Raw genomic sequence first — 15,076 nt, 5'->3', positions numbered from 1 at the left:
GCCCAAATCACTTTCCTTGAGGAGTTTTCGATACCCTCGACAGGACGGGAAATAATTCAATTTCATGGCATGAGTGGATTTGATCGAACATTTGTGCAAGAGTTTTGTAGCGTGATTGCTCCACTGATGGACTTGCTGAAGATACGTATTAAAAAATTTCACTGGACAGTGGAGTTTCAACATGCATTTGACTGCCTGAAAGCTGTGGTAACCGATGCTCCTGTATTGGAGAATTGCAAGGGACTCTGTGATCAGATTGAACTGAAGTATCGAACTTTAAAGAGAAATGCCGAGGCATAGAGGAATGGATGGATCGTGCAGAGACTTTCTTGTTCAAAGAGACTGTCAATCGAGAAGGATTGCGGTTGGAGAAGAAGAACAAAAAAAAATGGACTATATTATCATAGAATTTACAGTGCAGAAGGAGGCCATTCGGCCCATCAAGCCTGCACCGGCTCTTGGAAAGAGCACCCTACTCAAGATCAACACCTCCAGCCTATCCCCATAACCCAGTAACCCCACCCAACTCTAAGGGAAATTTTGGACACTCAGAGCAATTTATCATGGCCAATCCACCTAACCTGCACATCTTTGGACTGTGGGAGGAAACCGGAGCACCCGGAGGAAACCCACACCGACACGGGGAGAACGTGCAGACTCCGCACAGACAGTGACCCAAGCCAGGAATCGAACCTGGGACCCTGGAGCTGTGAAGCAATTGTGCTATCCACAATGCTACCGTGCTGCCCCCCTGGTATTATTAGACCTGTTTGCGTGTATTTTTTTTGAACCGGTAAAGTGTTTTTACTGTGCGCATTTCTTAATTGATGGTGCAAAGGTGAAAAATGAAACCATCTTGAAGTTGATGGTATTTCTTTTTTCTTGGGGGGAGGTGTTATGTGAGAGTACCTTTAAGAAATGGATGTTTAAGCAATGTACCTTTAAGAAATGGAGCTGATCATATTACTGAAGTGATGTCAGAGGGTTGGGGGGGGGGCTGCTGGGAGCTGAGCTCACTTCTGCTTTTGGTTTCAGTTTGAGGAGAAAGCTGGGAGTGGCTGTGTGTTTTGATGAGAGCTGCAGGAAGAAAACACAGAGCTTGCTGAGAGCTGCAGGAAGTAACAGAGCTGGTCTGTTGATGTCTGCAAATCCAAAGACTATAAATATATTGAATGTAACCTCATGTCTGTTTTTGAAGGTTGAAGTCTTTTGGATGTTTAAAGGAACAGTTTGAAGGATTATTTAGTGTTGTAGTCTTTTGGGGTTATCTTTGAAGTAATGGGTGTTAAGGTATTCAATGTTTGTTTTTTAAAGGTTAAATTGAGTTCATAGAATAAACATTGTTTTGTTTTACAAACCATTTGTCCATAATTGGTGTATCACACCTGGAGAGTACGCCGTGTGCTTCCCACACCACAATCTATTAAAAGTTGTGGGTCGGTTGAACTCCATGAAACACTTTGGGGTTCTGTAAACCCGGACCCATAACAATTGTTCCTCATATTATTCCAAACAAATATACACAATTAAGAACCAGTATTTCAAGTTATCCTTTGGGGTTTTGAGTCACTCTCACAGGTAATATCAGTGGAGTTCTTAACAATCTGGACTTTGGAGCAGCATGATAGCATAGTGGTTAGCACAGTCCAAAGATGCACGGGTTAGGTGGATTGGCCATGCTAAATTGTCCTTTGTGTCCAAAAAGGTTAAGTGGGGGTTACTGGGTTACAGGGATAGGGTAGATACATAAGCTTGACTGGGGTGCTCTTTGTAGGGGCCGGTGCAGACTCGATGGGCCGGGTGGCCTCCTTCTGCACATGTAAAGAAAATTTCTATGTTAAGTCTGGCATTATTGCTCATTATGTTGAGGGTGGTGAAGATCTCATCCTTTCCGGTGATGTTGTAAACACTGTCACAATAGAGTGTTTATGGAGGCTCTAACCTCACTGCTTTGGTTGAACTCCAATTCATTCACCTTATTGATGCTACTACCCTTGGAGGATCAAACAGCTACCATGTGGCTGATGGTAAAGAAGGGCTGCTGTGGTTTGGATCTGCAGCACTTGGCAAAGTGTTTCCATTTTCTTCAACTTTTACCACATGCAAAGCAAATTGTTCTGTTCAGTGGGTGCTGCCTACTACTATTTGTGATTTTTATAAATGACTTGGAGGAGGGGGCTGAAGGGTGGGTCAGTAAATTTGCTGATGACACCAAGATTGGTGGAGCAGTGGATGAGGTGGAGGGCTGTTGTAGGCTGCAAAGAGACATTGATAGGATGCAGAGCTGGGCTGAAAAATGGCAGGTGGAGTTCAACCCTGATAAGTGCGAGGTGATTCATTTTGGCAGGACAAATTTAAATGCGGATTACAGGGTCAACGGCAGGGTTCTGAGGAATGTGAAGGAACAGAGAGACCTTGGGGTTCATGTCCACAGATCTCTGAAGGTTGCCACTCAAGTGGATAGAGCTGTGAAGAAGGCCTATAGTGTGTTAGCGTTTATTAACAGGGGGCTTGAGTTTAAGAGCTGTGGGGTTATGCTGCAACTGTACAGGACCCTGGTGAGACCCCATTTGGAGTATTGTGTGCAGTTCTGGTCACCTCATTATAGGAAGGATGTGGAAGCATTGGAAAGGGTGCAAAGGAGATTTACCAGGATGCTGCCTGGATTGGAGGGTAGGTCTTAGGAAAGGTTGAGGGAGCTAGGGTTTTTCTCATTGGAGCGAAGGAGGATGAGAGGTGACTTAATAGAGGTTTATTTTATTTTTTAAAAATATATATTTTATTAAAGTTTTCAAACACAATTTTTGCTCCTTATAAATCAACAAAAACGGTAACACGATAACTAATAGATAACATTGTTTAAATAAAGTAGTGAACTAACAAAATAACACAAAATAGTGCTCCCCCCCCGCCCCTCCACCCCATCTAGAACAAAAACAATTTACCCCCCCCGCCCCCCCCCCCCCTTCCCTCCCTCGCCCCCATCCCCCCTATCTTTCTGGGTTGCTGCTGGCTATCTATTTTCCCCTGTTAGTCGAGGAACGGTTGCCACCGCCTGGAGAACCCCTGAGCCGATCCTCTCAGCGCAAACTTCATCCGTTCCAGTTTTATGAACCCTGCCATATCGTTTATCCAGGCCTCCACGCCGGGGGGTTTTGCTTCCTTCCACACGAGTAAGATCCTTCGCCGGGCTACCAGGGACGCAAAGGCCAGAATATCGGCCTCTTTCGCCTCCTGCACCCCCGGCTCATCCGCTACCCCAAATATAGCTAACCCCCAGCTTGGCGTGACCCAGACCTTCACAACCTTCGAGATCACTCTTGCCACTCCCCTCCAGTACTCCTCCAATGCTGGACATGACCAAAACACGTGTGTGTGGTTCGCCGGGCTTCCCCCACACCTCCCGCACCTGTCCTCCGCTCCGAAGAACCTGCTCAATCTAGCTCCCGTTATGTATGCTCTATGTAGCACCTTAAATTGGATCAGGCTAAGCCTGGCACACGAGGAAGAGGAATTTACCCTACTTAGGGCATCAGCCCACAGCCCCTCCTCAATCTCCTCCCCCAGCTCTTCTTCCCATTTTCCTTTCAGCTCCTCTACCAGCGCCTCCCCCTCGTCTCTCATCTCCCGGTATATTTCGGACACTTTGCCCTCCCCGACCCACACCCCCGAGATCACTCTATCCTGGATCCCCTGTGTCGGGAGCAGCGGGAGTTCCCTCACCTGTTGTCTCGTGAATGCCCTCACCTGCATATATCTAAAGATATTCCCTGGCGGCAGCTCATACTTTTCCTCTAGCGCTCCCAACCTCGCAAACGTCCCATCTATAAATAAGTCTCCCACTCTCCTAATTCCTGCCCGGTGCCAGCTCTGGAACCCTCCGTCCAGCCTTCCTGGGACAAACCTATAGTTGTTCCTGATCGGGGACCACACCGAGGCTCACAATACACCCTTCTGTCGCCTCCATTGCCCCCAGATACTTAATGTTGCCGCCACCACTGGGTTCGTGGTAAACCTTTTCGGGGAGAGCGGTAGTGGCGCCGTCACCAGCGCTTTTAAGCTCGTTCCTTTACAGGACGCCATCTCCAGCCTTTTCCACGCCGCCCCCTCTCCCTCTATCATCCACTTGCGGATCATTGCCATATTGGCGGCCCAGTAATAGTCGCTCAAGTTCGGCAACGCCAGTCCCCCTCTATCCCTGCTGCGTTGCAGGAACCCCCTCCTTACCCTCGGGTCCTTCCCTGCCCACATGAAGCTCATGATGCTCCTATCTATTTTCTTGAAAAAGGCCTTAGTGATCAATATGAGGAGACATTGAAACACAAATAGGAACCTCAGGAGGACCATCATCTTAATCGCCTGCACTCTGCCCGCCAGTGACAGCGGCAGCATGTCCCACCTTTTGAAATCCTCTTCCATTTGCTCCACCAGCCGAGTCAGATTGAGTTTGTGTAAGGTTTCCCAGCTTCTGGCTATCTGAATCCCCAGATATCGGAAGTTTCTTTCCACTCTCCTTAGCGGCAGGCCATCTATCCCTCTACTCTGGTCCACAGGGTGTATTACGAAAAGCTCACTCTTTCCCATGTTAAGCCTATATTCCGAAAAATCTCCAAACTCCCTCAATATCTGCGTAACCTCTGTCATCCCCCCCACTGGATCCACCACATACAGCAGTAGGTCATCTGCGTAGAGTGACACTCAGTGTTCCCCTCCCCCTCTCCATTTCCTGGAGTCTCTCAGCGCTATGGCTAGTGGTTCAATTGCCAGCGCGAACAGTAATGGGGACAGAGGGCACCCCTGTCTTGTCCCCCTATGTAACCGAAAATACTCCAATCTTTGCTGATTTGTGACTACACTTGCCATTGGGGCCCCATAGAGGAGTTTAACCCAGCTGACAAACCCCTCCTCGAACCCAAACCTCCTCAGCACCTCCCATAAATACTCCCACTCTACTCTATCAAATGCCTTCTCTGCATCCATTGCTGCCACTATCTCTGCCTCCCTCTCTGCTGGGGGCATCATTATTCACCCCCAGTAGCCGTCGCACGTTGACATTCAATTGTCTCCCCTTTACGAACCCTGTCTGATCTTCGTGCACCATCCCCGGGACACAATCCTCTATCCTCATTGTCAGCACCTTTGCCAACAACTTGGCGTCCACATTCAGGAGCGAGATAGGCCTATAAGTCCCGCATTGCAGCGGATCTTTATCTCGCTTCAGGACTAGTGATATCGTCGCCTCCGACATTGTCGGGGGTAGAGTCCCCCCTTCTCTGGCCTCGTTAAAGGTTCTTACCAGCAGCGGGGCGTATTTCCTGTCCACGTATTTCCTGTAAAATTCCACCGGGTCCCGGGGCCCTCCCTGCCTGCATGTTCCCCAGCCCTTTAGTCACCTCGTCCACCCCAATTGGCGCCCCCAGGCCTGCCACCTCCTGCTCCTCCACCCTCGGGAACCTTAGTTGGTCTAGAAACTGCTGCATCCCCTCTTTTCCCTCCGGGGGTTGGGATCTATCTCACCTCTCATAAAAGGTCTTAAACACCTCATTTACCTTCCCTGCTCTCCGCACCGTAGTTCCCGGTTCATCCCTAACTCCCCCTATTTCCCTCGCCGCTGTCCTCTTACGAAGCTGGTGGGCCAACAAGCGACTCACCTTTCCCCCATATTCATATCTCATCCCCTGTGCCTTCCTCCACTGTGCCTCTGCCTTCCCTGTGGTCAGCAGGTCAAACTCCGTCTGGAGTCTTCGCCTCTCCCTATATAGTCCTTTGTCCGTGGCCTCCGCATATCTTCTATCCACACTCAAAATCTCCCCCAGTAATCTTTCCCTCTCTTTGGCCTCTGTTTTCCCCTTGTGAGCCCTGATGGAGATCAACTCTCCCCTGACCACCGCCTTCAGCGCTTCCCATACTACCCCCACTCGGACCTCCCCATCATCATTGGTCTCCAGGTACCTTTTGATACATCCCTGCACCCTTCCGCAGACTCCCTCATCCGCCAATAAACCCACATCCAGTCGCCAGAGTGGGCGTTCTTCCCTCTCCTCTCCTAGCCCCCCCCCTCCTCTGTCGACTAGCCATCACCCTCTCTGGGCCAGTCCCACGTCCAGGTCCCACGCACCCACCCGTCCCCCAGGCGGCGCATTCCCGCCCCGACCACCTTTTCTCTTACCAGCTCCCTTTCGATCTCAGCAGCAGCAGCAACCCAGTTATGCCCCCCCCAACTAGATCCCCATCTAGCATGGTTACTGCCCCCATATTGCTTCCGAAGTCAGCTGACTTCAACTGACCCCGGCTTCTCCCGCTCTCTCCTTGACCCCCCCCCATGTGGAACTCCCATCCTCCTTACGGCTATCTTCCCGCCATCATCTCTCTGGCGCGGGAAAAAACCCTGCGCTTTCCTAGAACCATCCCGCCCCCTATGGCGCAGCTCCCCCTACAGCCCCGTTCCCATTCCCCATCCCCCGCCTGTGTCTCTTTTACCCCCCCACCGGCGCCCACATTTCTCAGTGTTCCCCCCGTCAAAGACCATCCCGATACAGTGAACCTCCCTTTCCCCAATTTACATCTCTATCATCAACAACATTGTCGTTTCCCCTCCAACATCAGTCCCTCAGTCCTGGTCCAGTTTCTCTTTTTGGATGAAGGTCCATGCTTCTTCCGACGCTTCAAAATAGTAGTGTCTATCCTGGTACGTGACCCATAATCGCGCTGGCTGCAACATCCCGAACTTTACTTTCTTCTTATGCAGCACCTCCTTGGCTCGATTGAAACTCGCCCTCCTTCTCGCCACCTCCGCGCTCCAGTCCTGATACACTCGTATCACCGCATTCTCCCATCTGCTACTTTGTATCTTCTTGGCCCAGCTCAAAACAACCTCTCTGTCGTTGAAGCGGTGAAATCGCACGACCATCGCCCTTGGTGGTTCTCCAGCCTTTGGTCTCCTCGCAGGGACCCGGTGGGCCCCTTCCACTTCCAAGGGGCCCGAGGGGGCCTCAGCTCCCATTAGCGAGCGTAGCATCGTGCTCGCATAAGCCCCGCCGTCAGCTCCTTCCACTCCCTCGGGGAGACCCAGGATCCGGAGGTTCTTTCTCCTTGATCTATTTTCCAGGACTTCAATTCTTTCGATGCACTTCTTATGAAGCGCCTCGTGCGTCTGCATTTTGACCGCTAGGCCCAGGATCTCGTCCTCGTTATCAGTTACCTTCTGATCCACCACAAGGAGCTCTATTGCCTGGGCCTTTTGTGTCTCTTTAAGCCCCTCGATTGCCTGTAACATCGGGGCCAGCACCTCCTTTTTTAGCACCTCCACACACCGTCTGAGAAATTCATCCTGGTCCGGTCCCCATGTCGCCTGGGCTCCCTCCGACGCCATCTTGTTTCTTTCTTTCCTCTGCCGCTGCCCTCGAGTATCCTCCGTGATCTGGCCACTGCCGCCGATCTTTTTCTTTCACAATGGGGGGAAGAGGGGGGGGGGGGGGGGGGGGGGGGGGGGGAGGGCGGGGAGACGACTCCCTGTTGCTTCACCCCACACTGGGTTTTGTCGTGAAAATTTCCCATTGGGCCTCTCAAAAAGAGCCCGAAAGTCCGTCATAGAGCTGGAGCCGCCGAAACGTACGGGGAAGTCTAATAGAGGTTTATAAGATGAGGAGGAGGATAGATAGAGTGGACGTTCAGAGACTATTTCCTCAGGTGGATATAGCTGTTACAAGGAAGCATAACTATAAGGTTCGGGGTGGGAGATGTAGGAGGGAAGTCCGAGGTAGGTTCTTTACTCAGAGTGGTTAGAGTGTAGAATGGACTGCCTGCTGTGATAGTGGAGTTGGACACTTTAGGAACTTTCAAGTGGTTATTGGATGGGCACATGGAGCACACCAGAATGACAGGGAGCGGGATAATAGCTTGATCTTGGTTTCGGACAATGCTCGGCACAACATTGAGGGCCGAAGGGTCTGTTCTGTGCTGTACTGTTCTATGTTCTACTGCAGTTGGAGGAGGGCACCACCCCCTTTACTACAAAAAGTTTGGTTTCCTGCCTAAAATCTCTGCTTCATTTTGTTTAACATGCAGATACTGATGGATGCTTGCAATGTTGTCTTTTTCTCACAGCAGCAACTAAATCGCTATATATTCCACAAACTACTCAAACCATGATTAGGTCTTCAGTGAGAGTTCTGAACACATTTTTCTTTGCCAACATTTTTAGGGTGGTCAAGTAACATTATATTGGCTCAACTGCTCTTCAGTTTGTTGAATTGAATGCAGGTCTATCAAGGATTATGTTTTTTAAAAAAAAAACGATGACAGTTCTCAAACTGTTCCAGGATTATTTCGGGGTCTTCTTTTCTTCCTGTGTCTGGAAAACAACTTGGAACAACTTTTTGATGGCCTCGGACCACAATGTTTAGTAGGGTACAAGCCCATACCTTTTTCGACTTGTCAGAGAGTGCAGCACTGTAACTTTTTTTCAGTGAGCTGTCTATTCACAAATTTCCTGTCTGCCTGTGCCACACAAAGTCCATAATTAGGTTTGCTCCATTTCACATTTAAATACAAAGTTGTTGTTGAACTGCCCCCTGAAAAAATGTAACCCTCCATATACTTTCCAAATTCCAGATTAAGCCTATTCCTTCCATTTGACCATGTTTAATGGACCAAATGGTCTTGTGGTTCTAAAAATCCTTAAAAAAATTAATTCAGTTTGGAGGCTAAGGATTTTGCATCCTTTTGTCTACTCGATGGAGCATTTCAGCTTGAAAATGACGTGGTCTGTCTTAAATGTCCCTTTTGCCCATTTTAATCGGTCCTGTTCTAGATCTTGGATAGTGTTCCAAAATAACTGTAGTTATGCTGTGTATACTTCAAGGCAAATAATTTCAGCAATCTTTTCTTAAAACTGAATCCTCATTATTAGTCCTGAAAGACGTGCTTGTTCGGTGAATTGGACATTCTGAATTTTCGCTGTGTACCCGAACATGCGCCGGAGTGTGGCGACTAGGGGATTTTCACAGTAACTTCACTGCAGTGTTAATGTAAGTCTACTTGTGACAATAATAAAGATTATTATTATTCCACTGCTTCCTTGTATTGTGTTTCCCTTTTGTCTTAGGACGTGAAAATGAGCACAGTATTCAAGGTTCAATCTGACCAAAGCACTGTACAGGTCTGGCATAACAACGTCTAACTTGAACTCGTGTGACCCAGCAGTATAACAAAGCGTTCTATTTGATGCGCTTATTGCTGTTCCATTATCAAGTGCCAGATTTACTGAGCCATGAATTCCTGTCAATTTCACTCGTAGCTATTTTCACAGCATCCACTGTATTCTTGTCACATCCATACCTGGCATTGACTCTAGAGGTCCAAAGTTTAATCGGCAATCTTTCCAGCTCAACTCAGCTATGATGGTGGCTACTTCAGGCTGTGGACACATACAATGAACCAGATGCTCCCGGACCATTTACTCCTTGAATATGTGACCCTTGTTGGAAGTGTAAATGATGAAAAGAGTGGAATTTGGCTCGGCAATGATGGTCTCCATTTGTCAAAGGATTCATTGGCACAGCAGCATGTGCTATTCATTAGCATCGTAGGCTATGGACCAAGTGCTGGTAAATGGGATTCGGATAGATTGGTATTTGAAGGTCGGCATAGACAAAGTGGGCCGAAGGGCCTGTTTCTGTGCTGTATGACTCTGACTATGACATCAGCATTATCCAGAGTTGATGGTTTCTTTGCAGGTTTGGCTAATATATTTTATACAGCACTTTTATTTGTACTACTTGGTCTTTTAGGATATATACAATTTAATTAAAATAGTACTTAATTAAAAGTGCTACACAGATCAGATTGTGATTGCAATAAAATTTACATGGGACTTCTGGGTGCGGCGATGACCAGCTGAGTCGCACGTTTCGGCAGCTCCCGGTGAAACGGACTTTTGGGCTCTTGATAGGAGCCCCAACGGCAATTTTGACGGCTAAAAACACTGTGCGGTAAACCAGAAGGGAATCCCCCCTGGATACGGATGAAAAAAGGAGGAGAAAGTGGCCGGATTGCAGTGGATCCTTTAGAACAGCGGCAAGGAAGGCAAGCAAAAACCAAGATGGCGTCGGAAGGTGGCAGTTTAACATGGGGCCCTGAACAACAAGAGTTCCTGAAATGCTGTGTGGAAGAGATCAAAAAGGAAATGAAGAAAGAGCTGTTGGCCCCGATACTACAGGCGATCGAAGGGCAAAAGGAGGAACAAAAGACCCAGGAGCGGGAGCTTCGGGTCGTGAAGGCAAAGGCAGCCGAGAATGAGGACGACATACAGGGCCTGGTGGTGAAGACGGAGACGCATGAGGCACATCAGAAACGACGTGTGGAAAGGTTGGAGGCACTGAAGAACAACGCAAGGAGGAACAACCTGAGGATTCTTGGTCTTCCTGAAGGTGCGGAGGGAGCGGACGTCGGGGCATATGTGAGCACGATGCTGCACTCGTTAATGGGAGCGGAGGCCCCGGCGGGTCCATTGGAGGTGGAGGGAGCATACCGAGTGATGGCGCGAGGACCGAGAGCAGGAGAAATTCCCAGAGCCATAGTGGTGAGATTCCTCCGTTTTAAGGATAGAGAAATGGTCCTTAGATGGGCAAAGAAAACTCGGAGCAGTAAATGGGAGAACGCAGTGATCCGCGTTTATCAAGACTGGAGTGCGGAGGTGGCGAGAAGGAGGGCGAGCTTTAATCGGGCCAAGGCGGTGTTTCATAAAAAGAAGATAAAATTTGGAATGCTGCAACCGGCAAGACTGTGGGTCACATATCGAGGGAGGCACCATTACTTTGAGACGGCGGATGAAGCGTGGACTTTTATTGTGGAAGAAAAACTGGAATGAGCGGGTTATTAAAAAGAACGTTTGAACAAAGTGGTGGGGCGAATGTGGGGGGCGAAGAGGGGGGTTAAAAAGGGGGGAAAGAGGAGTTTTATGTACTAATCCTGCGATGTGGTAACTTTTCTCTCTTCCACAGGTGGTGATGGGGGGAGGAGGGGAGGTGGAGGAGATGGGGCGTTGGCCATTGGGGCGGGGCCAAGGGAGAAGCACGGGCTTGGTTCCCGCGCTATGATAATCATGGCGGGAATAGAGAAGCAGGAAGGAGGGGGCGTTGCACGGTGCGAGCCGAGGTCACGGGGGGAAGCCGAGTTTGCTGACTTCTGGGAGCAACATGGGGGGAGTAATTACGCTAGCGGGGGATCTAGCGGGGGGGGGGGGTGGGAGGGGGGAATTACTGGGTTGCTGCTGCTGGGGAGAGGGGGGAGCTGGTATGGGAGGGGATGGGCGGGGGGGGCACCGCTTGGGGGAGATACAGCTGCGTGGGAACCGGGTGAGGAGCTGGAAAAAGGGGATGGCTAATTGACAGGGGGGGGTTAGGAAGCCCCCCAACCCGGCTGATCACGTGGAACGTGAGAGGGCTGAACGGGCCGATAAAGAGGGCACGGGTACTCGCACACCTTAAGAAACTTAAGGCAGATGTGGTTATGTTACAGGAAACGCACCTGAAACTGATAGACCAGGTTAGGCTACGCAAAGGATGGGTGGGGCAGGTGTTCCATTCAGGGCTAGATGCGAAAAACAGGGGGGTGGCTATATTAGTGGGGAAGCGGGTAATGTTCGAGGCAAAGACTATAGTGGCGGATAACGGAGGCAGATACGTGATGGTGAGTGGCAAACTACAGGGGGAGACGGTGGTTTTGGTAAACGTATATGCCCCGAACTGGGATGATGCCAATTTTATGAGGCGGATGCTAGGACGCATTCCGGACCTAGTGATGGGAAAGCTGATAATGGGGGGAGATTTTAATACGGTGTTGGAACCAGGGCTGGATAGGTCGAAGTCCAGGACTGGAAGGAGGCCGGCAGCAGCCAAGGTACTTAACGATTTTATGGAGCAGATGGGAGGTGTAGACCCGTGGAGATTTAGCAGACCTAGGAGTAAGGAGTTCTCGTTTTTCTCCTGTGCCCATAAAGTCTACTCGCGAATAGACTTTTTTGTGCTGGGAAGGGCGTTGATCCCGAAGGTGAGGGGAACGGAGTATACGGCTATAGCCATTTCGGATCACGCTCTACACTGGGTAGACTTGGAGATAGGGGAGGAAACAGGAGGGCACCCACCCTGGAGAATGGACATGGGACTAATGGCAGATGAGGGGGTGTCTAAGGGTGAGGGGGTGCATTGAAAAGTACTTGGAACTCAATGATAATGGGGAGGTCGAGGTGGGAGTGGTCTGGGAGGCGCTGAAGGCGGTGGTTAGAGGGGAGCTGATATCAATAAGGGCACATAAAGGGAAGCAGGAGAGTAAGGAACGGGAGCGGTTGCTGCAAGAACTTTTGAGGGTGGACAGGCAATATGCGGAGGCACCGGAGGAGGGACTGTACAGGGAAAGGCAAAGGTTACATGTAGAATTTGACTTGCTGACAACGGGCACTGCAGAGGCACAATGGAGGAAGGCACAGGGTGTACAGTACGAATATGGGGAGAAGGCGAGTAGGTTGCTGGCACACCAATTGAGGAAAAGGGGAGCAGCGAGGGAAATAGGGGGAGTGAGGGATGAGGAAGGAGAGATGGAGCGGGGAGCGGAGAGAGTGAATGGAGTGTTCAAGACATTTTATAAAAAATTATATGAAGCTCAACCCCCGGATGGGAGGGAATGATGGGCTTCTTGGATCAGCTGGAATTTCCTAAGGTGGAAGAGCAGGAAAGGGTGGGACTGGGAGCACAGATCGAAGTAGAAGAAGTGGTGAAAGGAATTAGGAGCATGCAGGCGGGAAAGGCCCCGGGACCGGATGGATTCCCAGTCGAATTCGAGAAAATATGTGGACTTGCTCGCCCCGGTATTGACGAGGACCTTTAATGAGGCAAAGGAAAGGGGACAACTGCCCCCGACTATGTCTGAAGCAACGATATCGCTTCTCTTAAAGAAGGAAAAGGACCCGCTACAATGCGGGTCCTATAGACCTATTTCCCTCCTAAATGTAGATGCCAAGATCCTGGCCAAGGTAATGGCAATGAGAATAGAGGAATGTGTCCCGGGGGTGGTCCACGAGGACCAAACTGGGTTTGTGAAGGGGAGACAGCTGAACACGAATATACGGAGGCTGTTAGGGGTAATGATGATGGCCCCACCAGAAGGGGAAAGGGAGATAGTAGTGGCGATGGATGCCGAGAAAGCATTTGATAGAGTGGAGTGGGATTATTTGTGGGAGGTGTTGAGGAGATTTGGTTTTGGAGAGGGGTATGTTAGATGGGTGCAGCTGTTGTATCGGGCCCCGATGGAGAGCGTGGTCACGAATGGACGGAGATCTGCATATTTTCGGCTCCATAGAGGGACAAGGCAGGGATGCCCTCTGTCCCCATTATTGTTTGCACTGGCGATTGAGCCCCTGGCGATAGCGTTGAGGGGTTCCAAGAAGTGGAGGCGAGTACTTAGAGGAGAAGAACACCGGGTATCTTTGTATGCGGACGATTTGTTACTATATGTGGCAGACCCGGCGGAGGGGATGCCAGAAATAATGCGGATACTTGGGGAGTTTGGGGATTTTTCAGGGTATAAATTGAACATGGGGAAAAGTGAGTTGTTTGTGGTGCATCCAGGGGAGCAGAGTAGAGAAATAGAGGACCTACCGTTGAGGAAGGTAACAAGGGACTTTCGTTACCTGGGGATCCAGATAGCCAAGAATTGGGGCACATTGCATAGGTTAAATTTAACGCGGTTGGTGGAACAAATGGAGGAGGATTACAAGAGATGGGATATGGTATCCCTGTCACTGGCAGGGAGGGTGCAGGCGGTTAAGATGGTGGTCCTCCCGCGATTCCTCTTTGTGTTTCAGTGCCTCCCGGTGGTGATCACGAAGGCTTTTTTTAAAAGGATTGAAAAGAGCATCATGGGTTTTGTGTGGGCCGGGAAGACCCCGAGAGTGAGGAAGGGATTCTTACAGCGTAGCAGGGATAGGGGGGGGGGGCTGGCACTACCGAGCCTAAGTGAGTATTATTGGGCCGCTAATATTTCAATGGTAAGTGGATGGGAGAGGAGGAGGGAGCGGCGTGGAAGAGATTAGAGAGGGCGTCCTGTAGGGGGACTAGCCTACAGGCTATGGTGACAGCCCCATTGTCGTTCTCACCGAGGAACTACACCACAAGCCCGGTGGTGGTGGCTACACTGAAGATTTGGGGACAGTGGAGACGGCATAGGGGAAAGACTGGAGCCTTGGGGGGGGTCCCCGATAAGAAACCATAGGCTTGCCCCAGGGGGAATGGATGGGGGATATGGAATGTGGCAAAGAGCAGGAATAACGCAACTGAAAGATCTGTTTGTGGATGGGAAGTTCGCAAGTCTGGGAGCGCTGACCGAGAAATATGGGTTGCCCCAAGGGAATGCATTCAGGTATATGCAACTGAGGGCTTTTGCGAGGCAACAGGTGAGGGAATTCCCGCAGCTCCCGACACAAGAGGTGCAGGACAGAATGATCTCAAAGACATGGGTGGGGGATGGTAAGGTGTCAGATATATATAGGGAAACGAGGGGAGACTATGGTAGATGAACTAAAAGGGAAATGGGAAGAGCTGGGGGAGGAGATCGAGGAGGGGCTGTGGGCAGATGCCCTAAGCAGGGTAAACACGTCGTCGTGTGCCAGGCTAAGCCTGATTCAGTTTAAGGTATTACACAGGGCGCATATGACTGGAGCACGGCTCAGTAAATTTTTTGGGGTGGAGGATAGGTGTGCGAGGTGCTCGAGAAGCCCAGCGAATCATACCCATATGTTTTGGTCATGCCCGGCACTACAGGGGTTTTGGATGGGGGTGACAAAGGTGCTTTCAAAAGTAGTGGGGGTCCAGGTCGAACCAAGCTGGGGGTTGGCTATATTTGGGGTTGCACAAGAGCCGGGAGTGCAGGAGGCGAGAGAGGCCGATGTTTTGGCCTTTGCGTCCCTAGTAGCCCGGCGCAGGATATTGTTAATGTGGAAAGAAGCCAAGCCCCCGGGGGTGGAGACCTGGATAAATGACATGGCAGGGTTTATAAAGCTAGAGCGGATTAAGTTTGTTCT

Source organism: Scyliorhinus torazame, chromosome 15 (assembly GCF_047496885.1).
Source record: "Scyliorhinus torazame isolate Kashiwa2021f chromosome 15, sScyTor2.1, whole genome shotgun sequence".
Classification (NCBI taxonomy): Eukaryota; Metazoa; Chordata; class Chondrichthyes; order Carcharhiniformes; family Scyliorhinidae; genus Scyliorhinus; species Scyliorhinus torazame.
The sequence above is the reverse complement of the archived record's forward strand: the minus strand, read 5'-3'. Positions refer to the sequence as shown.